Source organism: Cheilinus undulatus, linkage group 15 (genome assembly GCF_018320785.1).
Source record: "Cheilinus undulatus linkage group 15, ASM1832078v1, whole genome shotgun sequence".
Classification (NCBI taxonomy): domain Eukaryota; kingdom Metazoa; phylum Chordata; class Actinopteri; order Labriformes; family Labridae; genus Cheilinus; species Cheilinus undulatus.
The window spans coordinates 33,506,506-33,530,901 of record NC_054879.1 but is presented as its reverse complement, the minus strand read 5'-3'; the positions used below and the strand labels follow the sequence as shown (position 1 = coordinate 33,530,901).

The 24,396-nt window shown below is 38.4% G+C and overlaps 2 protein-coding genes across 9 annotated transcripts in view; one reads left to right on the top strand and one right to left on the bottom strand.

Annotated features, from left to right (window-relative positions):
- Window positions 1-14,420, bottom strand: part of klf5b (Kruppel-like factor 5b) — a 37,752-nt gene extending 23,332 nt beyond the window's left edge. Inside the window, exon 1 of the mRNA XM_041806715.1 lies at window positions 14,304-14,420. The gene's annotated coding sequence lies outside the window, so the exon portion shown is untranslated. The remainder of the gene's footprint in view (window positions 1-14,303) is intronic.
- The window catches only part of dachd (dachshund d), a 226,498-nt gene continuing 216,445 nt past the window's right edge, over window positions 14,344-24,396 (top strand). For 3 of the 8 annotated variants that reach the window (XM_041806710.1, XM_041806709.1, XM_041806708.1), the window contains exons 1-3: window positions 14,345-14,474; window positions 15,156-15,301; window positions 18,125-18,241. The gene's annotated coding sequence lies outside the window, so the exon portion shown is untranslated. Of the gene's footprint in view, window positions 14,475-15,155; window positions 15,302-18,124; window positions 18,242-24,396 lie in introns of all 8 variants that reach the window. The other 5 variants (XM_041806712.1, XM_041806706.1, XM_041806711.1 and 2 more) reach the window with 2 other exon arrangements.

The following is a 24,396-nucleotide window of genomic DNA, read 5'->3' as shown; positions in this document are numbered from 1 at the left end:
TCTACTATTAGGGCCGTTGAAAAAAAGAAACTTTTAATCAAAATAATTCTCAGATTAAATGGAGTCAATTGTAGAAAAGCTCCTTTTTTCACACTTTTAAGTTACACTGTTTTGCATGAAAAACTGGTTTTGTTTCATTTGGATTTTTGCATTGTCAAGGATAACTGACTTTCTGTTTGGATGCAGGCTAGGCCTAACCTTGCAAAGCAGATGGATACGCCCGTTTCCTTGTTTCTCACTGGCGAATCCATCTTGCAAAGCTCCCGTCTGAACCGTTTGGGACTGATTAGAAAGTGACAGGACCAATCCGTGACGAGGGGCAGGACTTTCAGTCGCGGCAGAGTCGTGATGTAAACAAGCAGCAGCAAGAGGCCGGTACAATTATGGCGAAAGACATTAGCGTGGATGCTGCTAAAGCTCCAGTTTTATCAGAACTTGACGACATTTAAAGAAGAACAAAGAACAGCAGTGAGTTGTTTTCTTTTAAAAAAAAAGACAAAAGGCGAGTACCTACATGTCTGTAGTCGCCATGTTCCGCGTTATTCCTCGATAGCTGTGCGATAGTGGCTACGTCATGTGTTTTGTTGCTCTGATTGGTGCGTAGAGATGTGACAGATAGAACGTTCATCCAATCACACGCCGGGTTTTTTTCAAAGCCTCTGCCTTTTCCCAAACGTTTCCTACTGAAGCTGTCCCAGATGGATGTGTTTCACACATCCATCTGGCGTGTCAGGTTAGGCTAGGGCTAGTTAATAATGGCAAAAATCTTAATCATGATTATTCTGATTGGTACTGAGATCACAATTATTAAACAAAATTACTCGCTGACAGAGCAACATCTGACTCAAATGCTTTTTTTTTTACCTCAACACTTTAAACACTTTGAAAACAAGCAAGAAAAACTTTACTTAAGTAAAAGACAAATATGTTAATATATATAATTACAGGGCTGTCAAAAAAAAGTAAACATTGCTATTGAAATTGACTGCAAAAACTCTTGGATTAATTATGATTAATCACATCCTTTTCATTGCATTTTAACATTCCACTATTTTACATCTAAAACTGTTTTTGTATCATTTTGATTTTCCTTCTGCCTGAAGTGAGGGTAACTGACCTACAGTTTGGATATAGAGTTGCTTTTATAGGTAGAGAACATGGGCTTAATCATGAAAAAAACCTTGCTACGGATTAAAAGGAAATAAGTGAGCAGTTGAACGGTAAATACTAAAGGTGCAGATGAGTTGTGACTTGTCTATTGAATTTACTGCAAATCTTTTAAAGTGAAACGAAGTGTTAAGGAGCAGGAGTGGACTTAGTGTACATGACAGGAAGACAATGCAGTGGCTTATTTAAAGTGTGTAGGAAGGGACAATAAAGCATGCAATTACTCATGATAAAAAATTAATGCAATAATTATGGACCTTAGTTAACCGCAAGTAATGGATTATTCTTGACAAAACTTGAAAAACTTTATGGCAAAATGTCACAGTAGGGACAGAAACATTTACCAAATGACACAACTTGGGGAAATAAAAACGAGCTTAACTGGACATGTGACACAGTCACACAGTTAACCACAATTATCTTTATTTCCTTAATAGTGGTACACCAACATTGTAATTGAAATGAAACTTGATAAGTAGCTCAGATTAATTGCCTGCTTTAATTTGAAAGAAAATAAGGAATATGGGATTGATTGAAGATTAAGACATTAACTTATAGACGGAAAAGATATTAAAGGAACAGTAAAAAGGTAAATATTTGACCAGACAAGGTGCAGATGACTTTTTACGTGTCGACTGAGCTGTTGAGTTTTTTTTTTTTAAATAAGCAGGGCTGTAAAAATTAATTACATTGATTGCAATTAATCAAGTTCCACAATTAGTGCACTATTTTTTAAAATCACGATTAATTTCATGCTTTATTGGACCTTTTAGCACTTTTGAGTTAATCCATGTCAGCACCTCCCTGCAGCAACAGAGGTGTAAAATACATCCACCATTCTCCTTAATGTCTCATTTCACTTTAACAACTCACAGACAGCTAAAGATGACAACTCAAAAGCCATCTGCGCCTTGTATTTCCTTTATTATCCATAACAAGTTCCACTGCTGTGGTTAGGTTCATGTTAAAATCTTCTATACCCCTAGAAAAGCAGATCTGTATCCAAACAGGGAGTCAACTACTCTTAGTGAAGCCAGTCGACAAATCTAAAGTGGTGTTGCAAAAACGTGTCATTTTAAAATGGGATAAAATGGGTGCAATTAATCTTGTTTGATTACATAAAATCTGAGATTAATTGCAATCAAAAATTACCGTCTTTTGACAGCCCTAGAAATAAGACTTGCGGGCTTGTTTGACATCACTGTGGCTGCAGGGAGACGCTGCTGGGCCCAGCCAAAATGTGCTGAAAGGGACAATAAAGCATGAGATTAATGCAATTTTTTTAAATAATGCACTAATTATGGAGGTTAATCAAACAGAGCTTAACGCATTGATGCTGACAGCACTAATAATTACAAACGCTCACAGATGATTTAATGAAAAGGTTATCTCAGGGCCACAATCTGCCCAGCAGCCCCTTGTGAATCTATCTGGCATGAAGAAATGTAAGCAGAAAACCGTTTACAATCATAACAAAAAACATCAGTTTACAGGAAAAGGAACAGCCGGTTGTAAAAACTCCATTAAAATCTAAAACAAGTTGGACTTAAAAACATCAATCCTGCAGCACATGGCTTGAATAAATAGATTTGTGGAATTTCAGAACAATAAAACGCGCTTGATTACTCCGCAAAGGGACACCTTTACAATTAAAAAGCATGGCATCCGTTCAACAGCAGAGGTGCAACTCATAAGGGTCCCACCAAGACAACTCTTGCCACATGTTCAACACTCCCCCATTAAAAACCTGGGGAAATTAATGAGCTTCCATTGGCACCCTCACAACAAAGGGATCTATAAAGCAGTCTTAATGTTCTCCGGGAAACTTTACTCTTCAGTAGTTCCCAATCAACCGGTAGCAGCAGATTTGGTTTTATTTCCCTTGTAACCTACAACGGGAGCTGAAAATGCTACTCACTGCAACTTTACACAAATGTTATCCTTGATTGGAATCGCTCTAAGCTCATTCTTAATCAAAGATTTGTCAATAATTAACCATGTTGGGTTGTCAGAATCTAATTACGTGGGAATATACGGTATATCTTTAAACAACAGCTGAGCAGTGTGCTTTAAAAATCCATAAATGTGTTAAATACAGCCAAGCAACACTTGCTTATATATTCACGCTTCTTTTAAAGGAGTTGTAAAAAGGAAATCACAAACACAGAGAACAAAACCCTCTCATGTTGTGCGCATTGATTTCTACCTGCTTGTACACAATTAAGAACACTTAGGAATCAAAGAGCGCAGAGGTTTGCAGAAAGGTATTAATTAGAACTTTATTTATGCAGATGCTTTGTAAATTTGCATAAAAAGCAATTCCACAGATGGGTTTATGGCAGTAATGACTGTTCCAGTCTGCAATAAAACATCTGCTTAATCACAACAGAGACAGTCAATGGCTGCTGTGAAAACAGGCTGTCCAAGTACGTCTCAAAGAAAGTAGAACTGAGGGGACGAGACGGCGTGGACAGGTTAGGAAAAAATAGTAAAGAGATTTGGGGTAGAAAAAAAATGTTCAAACGCTTGATAGTTAAAAGAGAAACACTTCTTCCAAACATTTGCTGGTGGTACTTTGAGTGCTCTGATGTTGAGAAAAATACCCTTATCGTGTTGGCAGAACAATCCACTTACTGTGTCTAAGAGAAGAGGAGAGAGTTTTGTTCCAAGTCAAGCCAAGTCTTTGTCTCCCCGTGCCAACTATTTTGAAAATATTCCACTTTGTGTCTTTTTAATCCACAAGAGCCACACACAGATCCGAGCGTGCGCTCAGACGCACACACCGCCTCTCTCTCTCTCTCTCGCTCGCTCTCTCACATACGTAGACACAGCAGTGTGGCTGCAAGGTCACTCCAAGTATTGATAAATCACCCAGCTGTGATTCCCTCCTGACAGCTCAAACTAACATCAAGCTGGATGGGGGAGAACAAAAGACCATCAAGCGGCCCTTTTCCTGACACTTTTATTCAATCACGGCCAGATTGCTTACGACAGCACCAGCAGCTGTTTCGTCTTCATCTTTCCCCATTTGATAAAGCGTGTCAAGTCATATTTCTGTAAGTACTTCACCTCACCCCATACTGTGCCGATCCGCAGCGATTCGGCATATGCACATTCCACATGAGGGGATCGTCAAATGGGTCAGGGAGTAATGACACCCCTCTGAAGGTCGCAGCACACTGGAGTGGGGGTTTGGAGCAGGTACGAGGTGGGTGGAAGGGGTGGGGGGGTTGACGACAAAGCAACAAGCTGAAGGTCAAAGATAAGAACAGCCGCAGAGATATCTAAGATAGCCGGCAGAAATTAAACAATGAGGGAACGGCAGCAGGGCTTTGATTGTGTGATTGTGTTGTTTAAGAGAGAAGGGGGGTTGTTGGTGTTCAGGATTGTTATTTTGGGATCACCATCCCATTCAGAGCTCTTCTGTTGACCTTGTTCCTCATGGGATGGAGGTCTGCGATAGGACAGAGGAGAGAAATATTGCAGATGTCTATTGTTTGTTTGTGGTCAGACATCAGCCCACGCAGAAATGAGATTTCCATTTCGCCGCTGCCTTTTAATGTTTACATTTAGATTACATTTACAGCGCCTGGCTTCCTGTGCGAGTGTCTGATAACCATTACAGGTGGTTGAGTTTATTGTCTGGGATGAAATAATGATCAGGTCCAAGGATGATGTACTCAGCATTGTCACTCTGACCATTTTCATACAATTATTTGAGGTCATGCGAGTGCAGGGTAGTATCCTTGCCTTTTGCGTAAGCCATACCTTAGGATGCCCTGATACTTTATTTCTTTACTTTAAGTGAAAATCTATACTTAAATATTTTACAATATAAAGAAAACATCCATTACCAGAGCTAACATATAAACGGTAAGCTGACAGAAGTGGCAGCTCAGGTCTCGGCTCCTCTAAAAAAAACAAATTTGGATGTGGATTTGTTATTTTCCTGCATTTCGTTAAGATATAATCACAGTTTAAAATCAAGAAATACAGCTTAAAATTGTGTGACAGGAATAACTGATTTCTACCAAATGTCTGCTGCCCCTCAGCTCCCAGCCCCTCCTGGGAATTCTGATTTTGATTATGGGATTTATACATTTTGTGTATTTAATGGTTTAGATATAATAACATTACTGTTTAATAACAAAATACAGTCTTAAAATGTGTGTAAAAAATTCAATGATTTCTCCCAAGTGCCTGCTGCAGCTCAGCTCTCAGCCCCTCCTGGATTTTTAATGTGAAATTATTATGTTTTGTGTATTTAATGGTTTGGATATATTTACATTGATGTTTACTGAGAAAAACTGTATTAAAATGTGGAATGGGAGACTCTATTTTTTCCCCAAATTTCTGCTGCAGCTCAGCTCTCAGCCTCTCCAGAAAGAAGATGTTTGTAAAGTTATTACATTATGTGTTTTAGGTAATTTGATCACCTTAAAATGACATTAAATACAAGAGTAGCCTAGAATTCTGTAATTGAAAAAACCCTAGATGCAACTCAGCTCTCAGCCCTTCTTAAAACACAGATTTAAAGGCAAAACTGTTGTACTGTTGTACTTGATGACAAGGAAATATTCACCTTAATATTAAGTAACAAAATATAGACTTAAAATGTGTGGCAGGAACACATTGGTTTTTCCCCGATGTCTGCTTCAGCTCAGCTCCCAGCCTCTCCTAGAAACACTAATATTGAATGTGAAATTGTTGGATTATTGTGTATAAACTGGTTTGAACTACTTACATTGATTTTAAATGAGAAGAACTGTCTTAATTTGTGTGATTGGAGGGACAATGGTCCAGCTCTACTCCCAGCCCCTGCTGGAAACACTGACTATAAATGTGGAATTCTTATATATTTATTGGTTTAGATATAATTCCATTGACTTAAAATAAGAAAAACTGTTTTTTATGTTATTATGAGATTATTTAGTGTATTCACTGGGTCATATTCAATTATCCTGACTAAAAAAAAAACAGCTTAAAAAGTGTGATAGGAAAACACTGGTTTCTTATAGCCTATTACCTACTGCTCAGCCCTCAGCCTCTCCTGAAAACAGATTTTAAATCTTTAAATCTTAGATTGTATGTTTTATTGAATTACCCTCGTTTTTGATAAAGAAAATACAGCCTTTAAAATTTGTGATGGGGCACACTGATTTTTTTTTACTAATATGAGTTTCAGCTCAGCTCTCAGCCCCTTTTGAATATATGGATTTGAAAAGTGAGAATGTGCTATTTTGGGTATTAACCAGTTTGAGCTTATTTTCCCTGTTTTAATTATTTACTGTTTAACTCATCTTGGTAACTTTAAATAAAATATCACTTCAAAATTGAAAAATGCTGATTTTTCACATGTAAGGGAACATTGAAATTCCTTCTTTAAGGATTTCTGGTTTGGCTGATGAACTCCAAAATATTAAACTTTACATTGTAGTTGTATCAGAGGCTTGTGTCTTAGTGGCACATGTATAGGACTAACCTTAAACAATATACTGTGGGAATTTTGCTCTGTGCAACATTTATGACAGAAATTCTGCTGAGCTTTCTATAAATCTTTTCGTTTATTATGCTAAAAAGAAATTAATTGTTCTGATTTGACAATCTAGCATCAGCCCTCGATAGTACATCATTTAAAAAAAAAAAGACCTCCACCTCTAAAACCTGCACTGAATCTGTTAGAACTGTTCCACTGACTGCAAAACACAGTAACAGATCCCATTCACCTTATAGCACTTGATTTGAAATAAGTCTCAGCTTAACCAGACTTAAAACATGAGATCCTCTCAGTCAGGCGTAATAGTTTGACTGGAGTTAATATCCTCTAGATCTGTGCAAAAGCAGACATTAAAATCAGGTGGATTGTAAAAGATGCTCGTATCAAAAAAATGGGACAGCTCACTCCGCTCAGACTTGGCCTGGCTCCCAGGAATGCAGTTAGCTAGCACACAATCACTGCCTATTCACGGTGGCACAGCTGCTGTGGACATATGTTCCCCACCAAAGGAGGAGGACATCAACCAGGCACACCTTGAGCAGGTTAGCAGATGAATGGCGTTCAGTCCTTTGACAGTCTGCCCTCGTCTCCGTGTATTTTCCCTTGCTCAACAAATAAGTTCCCCTCCAGTGTGGCCTAAACTTTCCGCATACATTTATCCAGGAAGAACTGAGGGCATAAAATATTACTTGGGGTCTAAAGCTGACTTAGAAGTTTGACGGCTGAATCAGATTAGCTGTTTGAAATGAAACCTGAATATTCTGTCCGTTCCTTTTTTCCTAAATCTGATGACACACCAAACACCTGCATCAGCCTATCCATAAAAACCTTTTCTAAAAGATACTGTCTCAGTTTCACAATAGGGAATGAAGGGCTTTGACTGACTCCAAGTCAGCAACATGTGGACCAGCCTCCCAGAGGACTCATATAGACAACCAACGACAGCTTCACTCTGAGGTTTTTGCTGGTTTTAATTGACTGGTGATAAATTAGCTTGGAGAGGTGAAATCTCTTATGTAATTCCTGGTAAAAAATCCTGTTACTGAAGGACGTAGGAGGAATCTCAAACTTTCAAAAACAAACTCAGCACTGTCAAACAAGTTGGCAGCAGCCCTGCTGGCTCCAAGGCAAAAATAAAAGCAAAACAGTCACACATCTGTGATCAGATGTGTTCAGTTTTAAAGTTAAATTTATTACTTTTCATAAATAATAAACCTTATTTGTTTTCTCTCACTTATTAAAATATTCAGACATCAATCACAGACGATCTTTCTGATATATAGCAGGAGCAAACAGAGGGTCATGGCCATTTGCGACACTGTAAATGTCAGACTTAAAACATTTCATTTCGAATGATCTTCAAACAATAATACAACACAAAAATTAGCATTCAAAGTTAGCTTCATGGAAAGCTAATGGGTTCACTGTTCTTTCATGTAAGCATTCAGTCAATAATAATTGACACATCATCACAGCCAATCAAAATGTGCTACTTCATCAGACGGAGCAGGCCTCAAACCAATCTGTCGGCCCCAAGCGGCAACCTCCAGTCCTGAAAAATGAAGCCAATGCGGAGGTGCAAAAAATTGCAATTCCGCGAGTGTCCACTTGACGCTTGCACCCGAAGTCCTGTACACAACATGTAGTAAAAAGCTGTTTTTATACTATAAATAAAGAGGTTTACAGCCTGGTTAAGAAAAAACAAATGTGTCTCATTAGCTAATGTCTTCATGTGCTCTCACTGTACGAGGTGTGATTTTTTTTGTACCACAATCTCACTGCGCACTGATTGGCACATCTCATTTGATTGACAGATAACTTGACAAGCAGAAGCTACCTTTCTGTCAATCAGAATGCTAGCTAGCTACCTGACAGGAAGTTGAGTTAGCGGGCAGGCTGTTAGGTTGGTCCAAAGTTCAGTTGAGACAGCGATATCAACATGAGAGCCGCCACGGATTGGCTTCAAAATCTGTTTGAGTCCACCTATCGTAAGCAGACGGCTGATGTCACACAGGCTTTGTCCAGTTCTTTTTACGGTCTATGGTCAGCTCGGACACATCTGGTACCTACACCGCTACATATGTTAGCCTTTGTCAAATTTGCCTGACACCATTAGCTGGAGTTCTGCCATAACTTTTAAACAATCTTCAAACACAGGCAGTGGTGCTACTGCTGGAAACAGACACACATTCTTTAGGCACTTACTATAAACATGTGGTCTTTACACAGCACCCTCTTTGTGATGGTACTTAAAGCAATACCGTAGCTATTTTTAATACCCCTGGAAACGGTGTTGCAGTATATACGCCCATTCTTAGTGTGTGCTCTGTTTATCATGGTATGTGGCACAGTAATCGTTTAGGTTATCTTGTTTCAAGGTTAACAGGAAGTTAAATTGTAATCTTTATTGAAACTTAATAAAAGTCACATTTTATCAGGCAAGATTTCAAGTTCTGAGAGTTAAGACTATGGTAGTTGGGGAACAGAATCTGTCAGTGTTAAGTGTGATGTGTTGGCCATCCCTCACTGTCAGAACTAAATTGTTTAATCTGTCATTATTTATCATCATGAGTGGGGTCTCTCACATTTTCAAAATGGTTTAACATTTAAAAATCTTTAAATGTGTGCCAGGTTTGAACATGCACACCCCTAGTCTAAATGATACAGATGACTGTTTTTTGGATATTTTACTTAAAACTACTGAAAACAAGTAGAGAACTATCACATATGCTGGCAGCAGCTTAGCTCTTGGCCCCCGCCAAGAAGAGCGTCAGTAAACACTTGTTTTTAACATTAAAGTGTTTATGCAGTGTTTAAAGCAGTCTCAACTACTCAGCCAGTTTGTTTAAGAGGGGAGAGACCTGTGAGGATTATTCTGTTCTGGATAAAAACATTGTGAATTGGGAACATTTAAGGGTAATTTGAGACTTGTTTTTCAAGTCTGTAGCCAGCCATTTCCTGGCCCTGAGTTAATCACTGTACAAAAAAAAAAAAAAATCACATACCAAAATTAGGTCTCTGCATGATGATTTTAATTTTTGTCTTTCTGCCATACAGATTGGTATTTGGAAATTCTTATGAAAAAGTCAAAAAATGTGAACTTCTGTAAATAAAATGTGAGTTCAGTGACATTGGTCAATCATTTGGGGTGTCTCCGAAGGACAACCAGCCTAAAAAAAACGGTAATAAGGAACATTAATAGTAAAAGCGCATACAAAGACTTTTTTCACAGCCCTCAGCAAATGACCAAATGTGAGGGGAAAAGATTACATTTATTCATAGCTGTCTTTCATCAAGAAGCTTAGAACCCAAACTTCGAATGTAACCCCAAATTATATGCATATTGAGCTGACCTCTTTCACCCTTTTTCTTAAAGCCATGGACGAGGTGTGATATGCAAAAACCCACAGATCCTTCCGCTCATCATTTAGACGATTTCAGCACTTTTGGTTTTCCAGCCGTGCAAGGGTGATCACGTTCGCCACTAATAGATAAAGAAGAGGCTCCTCCATTAGCATGGAGGTCAAACGTGAAATGTACAGTAAGAACTCCTGAACCTTGCTGTCAGTGCAGTAGGAGAAAAAAACAATCTGATTTAACACTTGAAATTCAAAGTCCAACACTCTGAATCGTGAGGCACAGAAAGAAGTAGATAACTGCAACCCATTCGCACATTATCCATTGTTAACACTCGTGCTTTTGTCACCCAGCTCTGCAGCTGTGACCTATTAGCTTTAGTGAAGTGCTGGGAGGCCACGGAGCCGTGCGGAGGTTGTTCACCCATCCAACAGGGCCATTTACAGGAGAGAGACCCTGGAGTCGAGCTGCTGCAGCTCTCTAATGACTCTATCAGCTACACTGATGGGAGCAAATGGCACCAAGAGATTTGAACACGTTCCCTGAGCATGCATTACATTTGCTCTCCTTATTTTCGTTATTGTGTTGTAATGGCGTGCATAAGTATGCATGCAAAGACGCTGTAAAACACGTCAAATTAAACCTTTTGCAAGCTTTTGTTTCAGAAATATCCCACACCCCACTAAAGATAAAAAAGTATGAAGCCACTGCAAGCCTAATTTGTGAACACATCTTTTAATGATCTTTAGCTCTTTAGCCTCAAAACAACCCCCGTATAATTATTGTGATTTCCAAGGGAAGCTCGGTTGATCTTGCACCTCAATCCAACAATTACAGGAAACTATGTGTAAGATAAAAACAGAATATGTTCTTCCCTTTGTGAGCGATGGTGCGAAGTCACAGGAGTATTCATTAAGGCCTTTGTGTCCTGTTTGAAATAGTGCTGTTAAAGGCTTTAGCTGTGGGCATCTCTCTGGAAGAGATATAATGATCCTCCAATTAGAGACAGAATCATGAGACCTGTTTATTAGTCCTAATTCATCTCCGCATTGTGCTGAGCATATCAAATACCACAGAGGAGGAAAAAAATCAACAATTTGCCTACCATAATTACAGATCTATTAATAGTTTCACAACAATGACAAGCAGAGCCATTCACATCATTTTCTATGGTCAAGAACAATACCCAAGCACTGTCAATGTAACCATTAAAGCCTGCATTTATACCGGCTCGGTGACATCTCGCATTTCAAAGAAGACTCTGAACCTCTTCAGATAAATTACACTTTTTCATTAACTGGAAATGCTTTAGGTATTATTAATTCTAAATGGATTTTCAGACACCTCTCTACATTTGTAGCTTATCATACAATAGCAGGCTTTTGTGGCTCAGAAGGTATTTTCCATTAAGAACAAGAAGGCGGAAAAAAACCCTGCAACGCATTGTTGAGGTTTCAGTTTCAGGAGTCTAGAGGAACAAAGACCTGCAGCATTACAACACAGTGAAAATGAAAGTCCTGACACCTGACTTGGAATACAAGTTGGCACACATCAAACCACATAAACACAAGTACAACTCCTCAGATGACCTCAGTCTTTACAACTGTTTAGCTCTTTTATTCTTGAAAATGTCACATCACAACAAGGTTAAATCTTTTTTTTTATTAATGAATTTTTTTATTACACTAAACAAGAGATTATTTTTACTTGGCAGACAGAGTTACCTGTTGGACATACACCAAATCCATTTTCATCTTTAAACATGAGAGAAAGTTTTGGTGTTGTGGGAGTCTTACACTGAACACTGCATGAGAAGTGAGTTAACTGGCAGGAGTCTCTTGCACTCCAGCTCCTCCACAGGTGGAGGTCGGTACTCACAGAAAGGACCAGTTAGAAAAAAAACAAAAAAAAAGACAAAAGATGTTTCAATGGATTCTTTCTCACGTGTAAATCCAAAGAAGAAACTGAAGCACACGTGTGACCATTTGCAATTTAATCAGGTGTAGAGGACCTACATTTTGACATGCACTGCATCTTCATCAGAGCCAAGCAACTGGTATAGGGATGGGTACCGAACTCTGCTTTTAACATAGACTGTAGAAAGAATTGGACAAACCCTGTGTGACGTCAGCCGTCTGCTTACAATAGGCGGACTCAAACAGCTCTTGAAGCCAGTCCATGGCAGCTTCAATATTGAAATTGCGGTCTCAACCGAATTTTGGATCAACCTAATGGCCCGCCCACTAAGCTTGACTTACTATCAGCTAGCTAGCAAGCATTCTGGTTGACAGAAAGATAGCTTCTGCCTGTCGAGCTATCTGTCAATCAAATGAGATGTGCCAATCAGTCCGCAGTGAGGTTTTTCCTAAATATAATCTAAACTATAGTGGTACAAAAATTCACACCCCATACAGTGAGAGCACATGAAAACATTAGCTAATGAGACATGTTTTTTCTTAACCAGGCTGTAAACCAGTTTATCTCTGGTGTAAAAACCTGCTCTTTATCATGTGTTCACATGGGACTTCTGGTGTTCCTGCAGCCAGCCCCAAGTGGACACTTGCTGCATTGCAATTTTTTTGCACTTCTGCATTGGCTTCATTTTTTAAGGGCCCAAGGTTGCCACTTGACTTTTATAGGTACTGAATGAATTCCAAAGGTACTACTGAGTATTGATTCACGTAAAATCAAACAGTACTGTATTTCAGTACCAAAACGCATCCTTGTGACTGTGAGAGAGTGGAAGAGTATGCGTTTTTTCCCAAGCAGCAACCTCTGGTCCTGAAAAATGAAGCCAATGCGGAAGTGCAAAAAATTGCTTATACCGCGACTGTCCACTTGAGGCTGGCTGCAGGAAAACAGGAAGTTCTGTCTGCACACGTTAAACAGTGGTTTTGACACACAAAATAAACTGGTTTACAGCCTGGTTCAAAACACCAAACCTGTCTCATTAGCTAGTGTCTTATTGTGCTCCCACTGTACGGGGGGTGAATTTTTTTGTACCATGATCGTTTGGATTATATTTAGGATGAACCTCACTTTACGGTGATTGGTGTGTCTCACTTGATTAACAGATAGCTCGGCAGGCAGAGGCTCCGTTTCTGTCAACCAATGCTAGCTAGCAGGCTGACAGGAAGTCAAGCTTAGTGGGCGGGCTGTTCAGTTGATCCAAAGTTCGGTTTAGACCGCAATTTCAATATGGAAGCATCCACAGATTGGCTTCAAAAGCCATTTTACTCCGCCTATTATAAGCAGACGACTGACGTCACACGGGGTTTGTCCAATTCTTTCTACAGTCTATGGGTTTTCCATGCCAGACGTAAAATACCTAGTATAAAATATGTCCTTTTCAACTGTAGCTACAACAGTGTAAATTTAGTTTATACGCACTTGAAGATATGCCTAGGTAAGACGTGACCAATATTTTTTTTTACAGAATTTCATTTTATTTTTTCATTCTATTTTTTTCTTAAGTGAAACACCCCCCCCCCAGTTCTACTATCTCCAGTTATATTCAAATACATCTCTGTGTTTTTATGCACTTTTTCATGTGCTTTTGTCATGTTGCCAAATTTAAAAGAGAGATTATAAATAAAGACCTTATTTTTCATCAAATAGATCTGTATCAGTTCGAAATTTGACTTTAGCAGCTGCTTACTGGGTGCTAAACATGTCTGGACCAGCTACATTTCTTGATTTAAAAATTTGGCCCAGTTGAATTTGTAACTGAAAACCCTTGTGGCACACCTTAGATCTCCATCCTGTCTATGCCATTGATCGATATGATATCGGTATCAGCAGATAATAGCTTAGAAAGGTAAATTTAGTTTTTGCAGATATTTATGATCAATATGTTGGCCTAAACTGGTTTTAAATATTGGTTGTATATGAATAAGTTTGTGGAATTTTAAGCTGGAACAGACCTACCTCAGCTAATGTCCATTTCTTTGTTCATTTCATTCTATACATTTTAAAGTGTGTTCAGGGCTAAACTTTGTGTCTTTGTTCATTCTGAAATTTCAAGTTTTTTAAGGACCAAAATTTTAGACTTGAACTTCGTTTGCACATCAGTATCCGTAATGATATCGACTCTAATTAAATTTCGGCATATTGGATATCATCAAAAATGCTATGTTGTGCATCACTCGTGGGAGTAGATGAGAGGGCTTTGCCAGCTTTTCAACCGTAAAAGTATATCTCACATGTTGACATTTTGAATTCTGCCACCGCATGCCACATGACCCACATGTTGCAGTACAATGTAAACAAATCCTTTCCCTACCTTTAAGAACTGAGGGTTTCACCTCCACTAAGATGTCAGTCGTCCTGCATAGCACCGCACAGGTAAAGAAAGTCTATCAAGAGTCCGTAGAAAGCAGTCGCTGCAGCGTCCATACACGTGAAAATCACTTCCTGGAAATGCGCAAGAAGAGGACGAGCTCTTGCGTACGAGGTAAAATTAAATGCACTGCATTATCAAGAGAGGTTAATGTGAACCACAAAACTCCTCCTAGCTTAAAACCCCCAGTCAGTGTCATTAAAAACTCTTTGCTCATTAAACAGGACGAATTTCCAGCTAACTTTATAGCAAATGTTAGCTAACGTAGCGTTAGCTTAATGCGCTAAACTGATGTATTGGCTAACAAGTAACCGTGTTCACTGGCGACTTTCAACAGGTGCGTCAGTGTTTGACGTAGTTATAACTGATATTTAAAACTACTAGAGTCCTCCCAAATACCGATTTTCTGACGTGTGTACAACGTCAGTTTTATTAATTGGGTATGAACAAATAAATAAAGGTACCTTCGAGAGAGCTTATATTTTCAATAACAGACTCATTGTGCCAAGAGTCACCAGTTAACACGGTCACCCGTTAAACCGCAACATATGCAGAAAATTGGTCGATTTCTTACGGTTCCAGCAAGCCAGCAGCTAACCGGGAAATATTGAGCTCAATGTTGTATATTATTTTCACTTTTATAATCTTCATATTCTATTGTAAAAGGCTGCTACTTCTACCAGGGCAATATTTCATAAGGCAAGGGTACCAATGCTTTTGAAAGTTCATTAACTTGTCAAACTTGAATAATGCAAGGGGCTGACTGTTTTAACATAAAATGACATTATTTTTCAGGGGACGTCCGTTGCCTCCTTTGCCTCTAGAGACTCTACTGTCCTCTCAGCTCCTGTTTGTGACAAATAAACAACTATGGACCCAAATAACAACTTAAGAGCAGCAAAATGCTAAAACACAACCAGCCAGAACTTCTGAACATTCAGGTGTGTATGTAGATGTACTGTATGTGTGTATGTTATCACTTCTTTTAACCTGTTATCAGAGATGAGAAAAGCAGCGGACAAATGATATTAGCAAACACAGCAGCTTTTACCTGTACTAAAAGTTTTGTTAAGCTGATAAGATGCAATGACCGTGTGTTAAAATATTGTCCAAATTAAAATGCATCGATTTACAGTCCAAATATTTTACAGTCAGTGACCAGAAAGTTTACCCCTGTATGTATAATGCGACACAGCACAGGAGCCCAGCCATAAATCCTTTCCTGGTGATAGAGATTTTTGTTGAGACTTTGTCAGAGGTGTGGATTCACCTTTATGGCTCATGATGCTTTATTGGGTGATTATGTTTTCACTGCATGAGGGGACACTACCTCACCATTAATATCCTTCACAATATCACAGCTAGTCCTTTGCTGAGAGAAAAGAAACTGAAATACTCTCAATTTTAAAAGTAACTGAGGGTGACTGTAGAAAGCAGTTTTTTAAGTTGTTACTAAAAAGCCATTCATTTGTTTTCAGCTCATTCATTTTTTATGATAGAATAAAAAGTTCAACTACTCTCCCTCAGTTTTATCAGTTCATACATATATTAAATTTGGTCATTTTCAGATAACATAAGGTCAAAGGATACTGTTCTCATACACTAGCAGGCCTGCCCAGAGATTTGGCTGGTCCTCTGACAATCCCAGAAAATGGGCCCTGACCAGTTGTGCTTTATTTGTCGTATCAAAGTATGTGTATTGAAGCATTGGTGTTAGTCTGGATGCCACTTTCCATCAACTTTGTGCATCTTTTACCCATTTTTGTCACTTTTAACCAGTTTTTGCCACTTAAAAGATATTTTGCTTCTTCAAACCTATTATACTACTTTTCTGCCTATTTTTGCCATTTCAAAGCCATTTTTGCCACTTTCTGCCCATCTCTGTGAACCCAGTTTTTCTCACTTTTTAATCCTTTTCACAACTTTTAAGCCCCATTTCTGCGCATTATGACTGCATTTCACTCTTTTTATGCCCATTTTTGCCACATTCTATGCCCTTTCCACTGTTTTTTTCTGCCTCTTTTTACCACTTTTAACCCCTATCGCCACTTTCCACCTATTTCTATTTCATTTTTTGCAACTATTATCTCTTTTTACAACTTTTTATGTGCATATTGCTACTTTAAATCTATTTTTGCCACTTGTAACCCTTTTCACCACTGTTTGACTGTTTTTGCCACTTTACCAATTTTGACACTTTTAACAGATTTTTGTTTCTGTTAGCCCCTTTTTGCCACTTCAGAAGAAGCCATACTGTATTACCGTTTACACTCTGTTGTTGAACATATTGCACACACATAGGCTGAATTACATGCAAACATGCACAAACAGGATCCCCATGAAAGATGTCAGAGTGATGGCCGGGCTGCTGTCGTTGAATTGTGCTGGGAGCTGTTGGGGGTTCAGTGACTTGCTCAAGGGCAAGGGTCATTAAGTAAACTGGCACCTCTCCAACTACTAGGCCAAAGTCCAGAAATGGGCCAACCAGGACTTGAACTGGCAACCCTCCAATCACCAGCCCAAGTCCTTAAAGACTGAGCTACTGTTGCCCCAATCCCACATTTTTTTGCCCCTGGTGACCCATTTTTGCCACTCTTAACACATTTTTTCCACTTCAAATGCATTTTTGCCCTTTTTTATTCCATTTTAATTCTGTTTTAAGTAAAGGGCTTTAAATTTTGAAGAAGGCCACATACTACAACATAAATAAACTAAAAAGACACATTTGTTGCTTTGATAACACTGTTCATTAGTCAGGAAAAAAAAGATCAAATATGACTGTCACAACTTAACAATGGGCCATGATTTTGCTGACCTCCGGGCCCCCAGTTTGGCTTGGCCCCAGAAAGCTCTCCCCTTAATACCCCCCTAATGGTTGGCCTTGTACATTAGCTTTCAGTGTCTGCCATACATAAAGATGTTTACTTCAAGTTTGCATTTTTAAAAATGAAATTGCTTTAAGGTAACAAGGAAATAAAATTCTGACTAAAACACAAAGAGTGTCTAGAATATGTGTGAATGAATACCTTACTAATACTAAGATCTTGGTTTAATGGGCCAGTGCTCATTTGAATATGATGTAGAACATTCTTATAAGTACATGTATGTATTTATTTTTTCACCTATAACTGTAATGACAATTTACTCTGGGACGATACAAATGGAAAAAAAGATTTTATAATGGTTAAACCAAGCGCACCAAGCACAGAATTAAGAATTTAACTGGTCTATAATTGAGGGAATAATACCTTCCTGGCTTTGCAATTACAGTAATGGAATAAGATTAACACCTGCCTCCTGCAAAACGCAGGACTGAGTGGACTGTGGAAATCTTAAGTGACCTGCTGTAGTGGCAGGTGAGGAAAAACTTATTGTCAGAGCATGATGACTGTCCCTCCTGATTGGTCAGAAACTACATATTGACATGCTCATGGGCATTCAGTGCTACTGTTGTTTCACTGCGTGTCGTTTATTTACTCAGCTCACGATAGCCATTTTCATTTTGCCTTTAAAAGTTTTGTCCCCCTCGTGTTTTACTGTCCACTTATGATGGACATGTTTTTGAGTGTTATGTGACTCTGTTCTTTTCCTTTTACACTCTGTGGACTTGTAATGGTGGATACTTTAAAATGTTTGGATGAGTGGATTTAAAAACACATGAAAGAAAATACAGCCACACTAAGTGTGTGCGTGTTTTAGAGCTTTATGTGTGTAAGAATAATAACAACAACAACCTCATGGGACAATATTCTTTAAATTTGCAGTGTTTGGGATTATCTGAGAAAAGAGGCGGCAGGGTTCGTCCACTTCCTCCTGGCTCGAGAATATTGGCAAGCTGCTCTGATCTCTGAAGTGATGTGACAAGTGGACCTCCACTCAAGGTAGGAGCCAGATGAAAGAAGTTCAGAGTTGTTAACTTTAGAAAACAACAAAGCCGTTATAGTTAATGTGATGGATTTACCTTTTACCATTTTCCTGACTAGTGTTGGGTAATGTCCACTTTAAAAGTAACTCATCACAAGATTACTGCCATCAAAAGGTAACTAAACTCCCATCTCACTTTTTCAGCTAGAAACTTAAGTGGATGGATATTGAAGAAGTAGTGAACACTTCAACATTTTTTCAGCTGTACACTGAGGTATCTACCGAACTATGATAAACACATCAATGCTGGTGTTATTTCTGACATTTGCACCAAACCGATAAAAAGCTAACTTGACACGCTAGATTGATTTGTTTGACACTCCCATCTGGAAAACCTCTAATACACAGCGTTTTTCAAGAGGCTTTGAAAAAATCCTCGGAGGGTGATTGGATGAACACACTGTCACATCTTTACGGGCCAAACAGAGCAACAAAACATGTGACGTAGCCGCTAACAAGGAGTAAATCCATAGAGAACTGCATAACGAGAACCATGGCAACTGTAGACATGTCAAACTCAAGCTTTAGCAGCATCCACACTAATATCTTGCGAGCATATGTTGCTGTAAAACCTCTATGTAACCTCATACCATCAGAGATGCTGGCTTTTGAACTGTGCACTGATAACAAGCTGGAGGTTCCCTCTTATCTTTAGTCCCCAGAACACCATGTCAGTGTTTTACACAAAGAATACCCAATTGTGGTTTACTGTATAGGACCACAGAACAGTTTTCCTTTTTACCTCAGTCCATTTTAAATGAACTTAGCCCAGAGAAGGCAGTGGTGTTTCTGGAACAAATTTATTGTATTTTCAGAAGTGAATTTCCCCATTCAAACCCTTTGTCGTGAAAAATTACTGTTAACTTCAGTAGTGGCAGTCTATCAGCAGGCTCCACTGATCAGAGACTATTGCTGTGGCACAACCAGTAGTGTGGTCCCCCCTGACAAAACAAATATATAATGTCTTTCTTAAAATGAAGTTTATAACATGCAAACTTGTGCCTTCTACAGGAGAACATAAAGTGCTTACATTTACACTCAGGGCTGATAGATCTATTTTAGTAGCAAATAGTCAGCTATATTTTGTTAGTTCTGGGAAATGTTTTAAAAGTAAAGGTATGTAATAAAATATTTTATGATAATTATATGCTTTTATTATATTTATGTTTTTATTTGTTGTAAATGACCTCGTGACCCACCTGCAGTACTCTCAGGTACCACCAGAGGGATGTGACCCACAATTTTTGAAGAACGGTTTAAGAATAATCTTTAATACCTCTGCAGCAAGTTCTACTAAGTAACTTCAATAAAAGCAGGAGCAGCTGCCAGCTTTTGGAGAAAAAGCTGCACAGACTGCACAGGCACATCAGTGTCACATGGTGCTAGCTCCACCTGAACTCCATCATATCAGCAGCCAGAATCAGGCCACTGTGTTGGCAGAGCATAAAGAATGGAAGGTCTTCTTACAAGTTAAGTTGAAACTGGCCCAGCTCCTGCTACGGTGCAATGCATTATCGTCAGGCAGTGTAATCTAAATGTGGTGCTTCTAAAGAGTGACACAGTTGTATGGTGTCATAAACAACTGTGCAGTGTTTGGCATCTGACAACCCTTCAGACTTACTCATCCATTAATCAGGTAGGGCTTCATACATCAAGTTTCTATTCCAAAAGCAATGCTGTTTGCAACCTGTTCTTCATAATTCTATGAGCGCTTGCTCCTCATATTTATGAGGTGCAAGTGCAGTTCAGTCTGTACAGGTCAGTCTCAGTCTTGAACCAGCAGAAAATCTGTTCTTTCTTCAAAATTACTTTGATTCTGGCTGCTTTAATTGGAATATTGATCACAAAAGATATTGTGTTCTTAATATGTTGATGTAAGGCTTTAGATAAGGATTGATTATAACACAAATAGCCTTCTGACGTAATATTTGTGTTTGAGTGAAAGCTGACTGAAAAGTAAACATTGTTCTTCTTTTCAAATTATTTTCTGCTTACCCCTCTCTTAACAATGTGGAGGACATCAGGAAAAGCATGCAGAGTTCTCAGTTCAGCCCAATGCTTATAATTCCATGTGCATTTACCGTCAAATTATTATTAAGTTTTGCTGACTTATTTTAAGTCAAGAACACACATTCTATAAACAAGTGGTTCTCAACCAGTGGGTTTGGACCCAAAAGAGAGTCACTGAGCCTTTTTCAGTGGTTACAAATGTGTTCCTAGAAACAAAAATTGTGCTTTAAAAGTCTATCAAACATGTTCAAACTATTCTTTTTTTCTCCTGTCTTTTTGATGTGTCACATGTTTTTTACTGGGTAAGGTCTAAACTGTACTATTCTTTATTGAATAAATCCAATTGGTGGGAAATATCAGAAATGTGTTCTGCTGTAAACCAACTTCAAAGTGTACCGGTAACCATTTTTCCACCATAATGGTGTGAAGTTGCTTTACAGAGTATGGCTAACATTAGCAGAGCTAGCACCAGCAGTTTCTGTTTGCAGGCTAACATCCATATTCCTGTGCTGAATGTAGTCACTCATTGCTTTGGTTATTTGTGAAAATAACTTGACACAGCCCCCTGGACAACTTTATCCCTGTTTCTGGATCTAAATAGTGCTAAATAGTGCTGTTCCTACGAGATGCTATTGATGCTACCAGTTCACTGTTGTTTACATCAGGCTTTAGAGTCACTGTAGTGATAAGGCACAGCTAATCAACAACTGCTGCAGTAGCTAGTAGTGGCATGCAGCTTTGTCACAGTTTTAGTAGTGTTTGACTGGCCTTAAATGATTAAAAAAAAGTTGAATTAAGTTTAATAGACTCATTAGTATTGAAAAACAAAGTATCTTGAAGGGGACTTATATCTCTTTAATAAAGTGAGTGTTAAGGAGAGGACTGAATCCAACAGAAATTACAAAAAAAACACAAAATTTATATATTTTTTTACTATAGTCATAGTAAAGTTTAAAACTATGAAATACTGATTGATATATACCAGTGTTTCCCATTGATTACCTGGACCATGGCACTCGGCCATAGTCTAATTTTGATTGCACAGAGTGTGACACAGATGAACGCTCTGCACTGTGACTGAGTTTCAGACACTCAAGCTACAGGAAACGAAGCCTTGAAACATATCAGTGAAATATTTGTTCAACCCCACCTTATTTCCATGTAAGATCTATGTATTTGTATGGTTTCGCTCACTCCTGCCATGTCTGTCATGCACATACGCTGCATGGTGCACTACTTTGAGGTCTGATTTAATAAATATTCCAGTATTAGCGTCTAAGGTGACAAAACCTTAGCGTGCGAGTGTGTGCTTGAGAAGACTAAGCTTTAATCCTACATATCCCTTTACAGGAAATATTAACAGTATTTATAGCGGATATAAAACATGTTAAAAACTCTTTGCACCCACTAATACAGCAGAGAGAGGGAGAGAGGCAGTCAGGTTAAACATTTTCAGTTCTTGCTGAAAGAAACAGTCTCTAATTTTAGTTGTTTGTTGGATAATTCATCATTTATTTAGGAGTTAGAGATAATACAGCTGCTGTAAATGTGTATACTCCATTTATGGAATAAAAATAAACACTTGTACAAGAAATAAAGGGTATCTGGTGGAGATTAGTTGCAGTTAACATCAGAGATGGTCATGTTACCTGCTACAGTTTTGATATATTTTTTAAGTTTACATTTATAGACAGTAGATGTTTTATTATGAACATTAATAATAAAAATCCATTAAAGAAAAGGTCAAAATTAATCTTTAGATGTAAATAACTTTTTTTTTTTTTAAGAAAATTAAATCTTTATCATCCATATTCTTTACTGTTAGGTCAGACTAGGAAAAAACTAAAATACTGGAGTCTGCCAATCAAATTATAATCAGTACACTTATGATTGAATAACTACAAGGGAAAACTGTTGAAAGAGAACAAGATATCTGTATATTTAGCCTCTTCATTTTTGCTCTAAAGTGCACAAGATTGATAGACTTAACTTCAAAATGTCTATATTTTTCTCCTGGGGGAGCATGACCCCCTTAGAGGGTTTGGGGTCCCCCCACCACAGTCTCCTAAAATCCTGTGGGAAACACTGATACTGTCTCAGAGATAACACTAAGCCCAGCAGCCTTTTCATTCAAAACATCCACTTTATAGCACATATGTGATGTATAACATATTAATAAATCGGTGTATTGTGTGGTAATGTCATGCTTTTTAAAGCTAGATCATTATTTGAAAAGCTTCTTTCACTTAATTTAGTGTAGTCGGGACTTTTCCTACATTTAAAGCATGGTTTGGATGTTAAAGTTAATAATTAATTAGTATAGTTAATTATTCCCACTCACTCTCACTATACTGCCCACTATAAATGTGTTAGTGAGGGTAAACAAGGATAAACAACTGCTAATAAAGAGAAACTGATGTGTTCAGCAGGCGTCTAAGTGAGACAGACTGAGGCTTTGCTGTCTGTTGGGACAGGGCAGCTCTACTTTGGACAAATTAATCTCCAGTAAAGATGACTTAGATCAACTTTGAAAAACACTAAGATGAAAACCCATAAAATGATTACGAACGGCGGCCAGAATGACAAGTATTATCAACAAAAATTAATCAGGTGCATCTTTTCATGAACTCAATTAATAATGTGCAACAACGGGGTCTTTTTTCCCCTGGAATGAAAATTAATTAGCAGGGGAAGGTCACTCGGAGATGCTGACATCACTCATCAGGCCGCTGTGGCAGTTCTAATTATTTGTCTTCCAGGCTTGGCTGATCAAAAATTATTGCCATACCTGAGCAACATTTAGAAAAAAAGCTTTGTTTAAAGCGCTTTTAATTAGACCTGCTATTTGATTAATGCCGTGTAAGCGCTCAGGATCGGCCCTCTTATCAGCATTTCTGACAAGTTTGCGGGGTATTGTTGTGTGAAAGACATTTTACTGACACTAACCGACTGTTTAGAATCTAATTCGTTCACTTTAGTTGCAATTAAAAAGCTATTTACTGCCAGAGCACTTGTTGATATTAATATAGATGTTGTAAACTTTGACAAAGCACTCTGTTTTGATACTTAAAACTACAGCATGAAGTGAATGTAAGTGAATGAATGTGCATTATGAAGATTAGACCTAATAATGTCAACAGTTTTTAAATACAATATAGTGATCACCCAGGTTGTTCACTGCACATTCCTAGAGAGCAAATCCAGCACTAACGTCTCCTAGTTTATTGCACTTTTGTCGGCTATAATTAATAAGAAAGACAAAGGTCACACCAAGCATACATGATTACCTCACAAAAAGCTTGATAACATATCTTGCCACCATACTGTGCCTGCACTGATGCCTTGTCACAAAGCAGTGCCATGATGGCGGCTTTACCAAATAGTTCTGTGATTATTCCACGGTTATTCTGTTGACTCCTCGCCTGAACTATCTTCAACCCTTACTACATCAATTCACATTACCTGCAAATTAGCAAAGTTCTACTTTCAAGCTCGCAGTACATTTGATCCAAATAGACTCTAAATGCCATTTCTGTTCCTATTAACCTACGGATCGGTGTGGCAGATATTTTCATGAGGTTGCTGGGGAAAAAACACGGGGCTAATGGCTTGGTTGTGACAGCGCTATTCATGATGATTTATGATTCTGTGTTTAAGTTGATTACTCCACTGCTGACTCGGAATACTATTTCAATTAGTGCACTGAAGGTCACTCCACGAAATCCCTCCATAATCTATTCCTATTAACACTAATGCGCCGAGTATCCATATCTGTTCACCCTTGTTGATTCAAATCATCCCCACTCCTAACGGCCAGCTTGTTTACCAGTTTACTGGTTCGGACGTATCCTAGATGGTAATTTTCTCTCCTGCGTGTATCATTAATGTCTTCAGTCTTGACACATGGCTAGGAGGGACATCTCAATAGAGCTTGGCTGCATTTTTATTGCTTTTATTGTTTCTAATTTGTTTTACAGATCAAGTGATATTTATGCTGAATGAAATTGATCCTGAAAGCCCTATAGGCAAATGTTGTAATATTATGAGGTTAGAAAGCAACAACCTTCCTATTACTTGTCATCATGAGAACCAAAATAGCCTC